Genomic DNA, 4,159 nt, shown 5'->3' with positions numbered 1-4,159 from the left:
GCCTTAATAGGGTGGCTGTGGTGCTTTTGGAAGAAGTTCGAACGAGCAAGACTGCTTAAAACAGTCTCAAAACAATCGTGACCGTCCAACTTCACTATCATTATTGGACGACTTAGATCGCCATGAAATATGGAGGAGGTGCTAACACGCACATTGGAGGGCCCACTCTATCCCTACCTGATCGGTTTGCTCACGACGTGGTCATATAGCCACGATCGCATGCCCGAAACATGGCTGGTGTGATGCTTTGCAAGCGTCACGAAAATTCCACTAATGTCTTAAACTGATCACAACCATCCAATTTCACCTGCATGTTTGGATGGCTTAGATTGCGCCTAAGACCATTAGAGAAATGCACACACGTTCACCGTCGGCCCAACGTGGGCCCCACACAATCGGTCCCTCCAAAAAGGGAGCATGACTTGCCAAACCGTTTGGTGGAAGTCGCGTGTGCGTGGCTGTTTTAAAACCCTAATTAGGGTTTGCGGCGCTGCGTAACTGTCACAGTTCGATCACGACCATCCGTCTTCGCAAGCTTAAATGGAGGGTGTAGATATAGACTTAAAAGGTCCCAATCATGTCAACATGATCACCGTGGGCCCACCTTTGCGTGGAGATGGTCGGCCTAGGCAGACTAGGACTCGACGACCTCGAAACGCGCGCCCGAAAGTGGCATGCTGGGCGGCTTCCAAATCCTTTGCGGCAATGGATTTCTGCCGTAAATCGATCACGACCACTCACCTTTGCCGGTCAAATTGAGTGGCCTCGATCGCACCTTCATGAGACAAAGAGGTATGGGCGTATACACCGGCAGGCCGTCTACAGGCATGCCTGGTCGGCCCCACCAAAACTTACGCCCAAGCTCGGATTCGGTCAAGCATAGGAGTGATGCTTGAACGCCTCCTAAAACCCAAAAAAAATCCATCAACGGTCGTAAATAAGGGTCATAAACCATCTCGTCCGTCCAACTTTGCTAGCTTGGTCGGACAGCCTAGGTTAAGAGCTAGACGACCAATGAAGCATCCCTGTGATCACCGTCCGTCACTCTTCCACATCGAGTGATCGTCCATGAGATGGCTCTCCCATGCGGCCTCCAAACGATCACTCGAAGATGGCTGGACGTGATGATGTTTTAAGACGCTTAATCCGTGACTTATTCGGTTAAGCCTTAAAATAGCGACGCTTCATACATATTGATCATATTCGATGCATTACATGCATAGAATACACACGATATTTTATAAATATCGATTTCTTGAATAACTTAGTTATTTAACTTAGCATCATATGCTACTTCCAGTGGGTCCTACGATCCGCTCATTCGAGACATCAAGCATGTCACAAACTGAGGGATACTTACTGGGGTATTGGTATGGAGGTTTACAGCGTGCAGCGTGCAATGCATCATCACAAGAACGTGTTAGGAGGCATGGACGGTTAGCGATGATGGGAGAAGTTGGCAAAGACTGATCATGTGACACTAACACGACCCCACTATTCCATCACTCCACTTCCTCCACTTCCAACGAGATACGAGGGTTGTGCTCAATAACTTGTATAAATAGGTTCTCCTCCCTATTTCCAAGACAGATAGAAATCAAGTGTTGATACAACATATTCAAACACCCAGAGATGATTACCTTCACAATCGCTTCCCTCCCTAAGATCAACCCCATCTCCTTCACTTTGTGACCGAAGCAAGTATGGAACGACCATTTCTTGGTTTAGGCCATAATTGTATAGATTGATCTCTCGAATCAGAAAGCACTCCCGTGCAGTGCATTTGTTTAGGGTTTAGATTCTTTTCTCATCCACACACACCCAAATTTACCAAAAATCGTAGAAAAGTTTTTACCCATAAAAAATTCTGCGCTGAGGTTTTGTGCTAGTGGGCTGGGGTGAATATATCAGACCAGCGAATCTGGTGGTCAACAATCGTTCGGACTTTAAAAAAGTTGTCGCGACACATGTAGTAGGACATAGGACTGATAGCGATGTCCGCGGACCCGTGAGTGAGGTACAACAAGGCCATTTCTGTCCACCGCCCTTCTCACAGAGCCGTACTTGGACATTACCGCTCATACAACTCCCAACCGACAAGCTAAAGTGACCTCTACGAAGAATGAAAGTCTGGGTGAATCGACATTAAATACAGTAAATTGAAGTAATGGAAGTCTGGATAAATCGACATCAAATAGAGGAAATTTCTCTTTTCATTATAGATTGAGATATTATTTGATTCTCTTCAGAATCCATTTCCAGAAGCCGGAAGCCATGCTCTTTCTAGGTTTTTTTCCCCTTTCCCTCGACACCACAATACAACAATGAGACAAAGGAGAAGAAAGAAAAAGAGATCGAACAGTAAGTGCACGATTCCTTCCATTTTATAGGTTGCTATTCTAAACCACAAGAAATAGCATGAGATAAAAATTGAAGTAACTGAAGAAACATTATAACAACATTCTGCCTATTCAGGAGGATGCCCCATGTTCCCAAAAGAAATAGGATTATGGAAAGAAAAAGAGTTTCCATCGGTGTCATCATGGATAGAGATTGAATGATTCCCCTTAGACAGACAGATGTAGGTGTTGTGAAGAATAAAACTCTCTTTTTCTCGCATGCCTGCAACTGACTGCGCATTGTTTTTCTGTTGGTTGTTGACCAACAAAAGGTTGAGAGTTTACTGACTTGGAAAGAGACAGATTAATGTGCTTGGCCGATATATGAAATTATATACTTGATGTAGATATATAGCATCATTCAAGTAGATACAGATCAAGATCGTAGAAACATAAGCTTGTGAAATATCTACTCCTAATTCCAGACCTGTCAATGGGAGAACTATGAATAATGGGCCTAGATCACCTATGAAGAACAAGACATCGTTCATACATAGCATTGTCCAAGCAAAGCCACTTAATATCTTAACAAGGCTATGACCGTCCATCATATTAGCAAATAACTGGATTCCCAAGCTTAATGCTCGAAAACAATAAGAGATTAGCTCAAGGAGTACTAAGAAGGGGGCTAATGCGACAGGGACTCCTGTAGGAAGCAAGAAGCTTAAGAAATGAAGCCCGTTCCTCTGAAATCCCACGATTTTGATCCGGATGAAGATCGAAAACGAGAGACCTAAAGTGACGAGGAAATGACTTGTCACTGTGAAGCTATAAGGTATCATACCCTGTAGATTACGAAATAACGAAAAAATAAAAGTGACCAAGATGCGAGGTTAAAACGTTTGTTTCACATTGCCAGACAGACCTCCAATCTGCTCGTTTATCAAGTTCAGTACGAAGTCATAGATTTGCTCGACCAAGGATTGCCAGGCATTTGGCACTAAGTTGCGTCCTCCATTTTTGGTTACAAAATGAACTAGAAGTAGGACCAAACTGAGAGTGATCAACATAGACAAAGATGGATTTGTGAATGAGAAGTACAAGTTACCTATCTTCATAGGAATGAGCGGAATAATGGAAAATTGCTCAAGTGGGATGTGTACCATTCAGACTTTGTATTTTCTCTTCCGCTTCTTGCTCTTTTAAGAAAGACTTATAAGAAATAACCGGTTGGATTTTTCCAACCAAGAAAAACATGGGAAAGATTCTTTCTTTTCTTTCTCTTCCAAAGCAAGTAATTAGCGACCTTACCTACTATTGGATTTGAACCAATGACTCTTGCCGTATGAAAGCAATACTCTAACCGCTGAGTCAAGTAGGTCCTTACTATAACAAGTAAGTGAGTCAATAACCTTGTGAGCCAAGTCAAAGAAAATATACCTATGAGAGCCACAGAGCGCTAATAAAGTGAAAGCGTTCTCACTAGACGAAATGAAGCAGCCGCGTTGTCGGTCGACTGAAGAATCTCATTTCTTTAAACAATGACTATGATCCATTTCTGAACTTTTAATAGACCAAGATCTCCCATCTTCTTGGAAACGCATCAACTAAAGAACATCTTCTAAGATCACATACAATTTAAGTAAACTGCTGTCAGAGCACCTATTCCGCTTTGTATAAGTTTCTTTATTATTATACAGACCATACTTACATATGATAAAAGAAAGACTTCAATTCAATGATCGAGATTGAAACTGAAATGCATATTCCTTCTCGATTGACATCGAGAAAACTGAATGCGTCAATCTCACGCACCAAGC

The 4,159-nt window shown here is 42.7% G+C and overlaps 1 non-coding gene across 1 annotated transcript; it reads right to left on the bottom strand.

Moving 5' to 3' along the window:
• Window positions 1-3,647: 3,647 nt before the first annotated feature.
• TRNAM-CAU lies at window positions 3,648-3,720 on the bottom strand. Its single transcript has one exon. It is a non-coding gene; the product is annotated as a tRNA-Met (tRNA).
• Window positions 3,721-4,159: the final 439 nt, after the last annotated feature.

Source organism: Papaver somniferum, chromosome 11 (assembly GCF_003573695.1).
Source record: "Papaver somniferum cultivar HN1 chromosome 11, ASM357369v1, whole genome shotgun sequence".
In the NCBI taxonomy this organism is placed as follows: Eukaryota; Viridiplantae; Streptophyta; class Magnoliopsida; order Ranunculales; family Papaveraceae; genus Papaver; species Papaver somniferum.
This window is presented reverse-complemented; position numbering and strand designations above follow the sequence as displayed.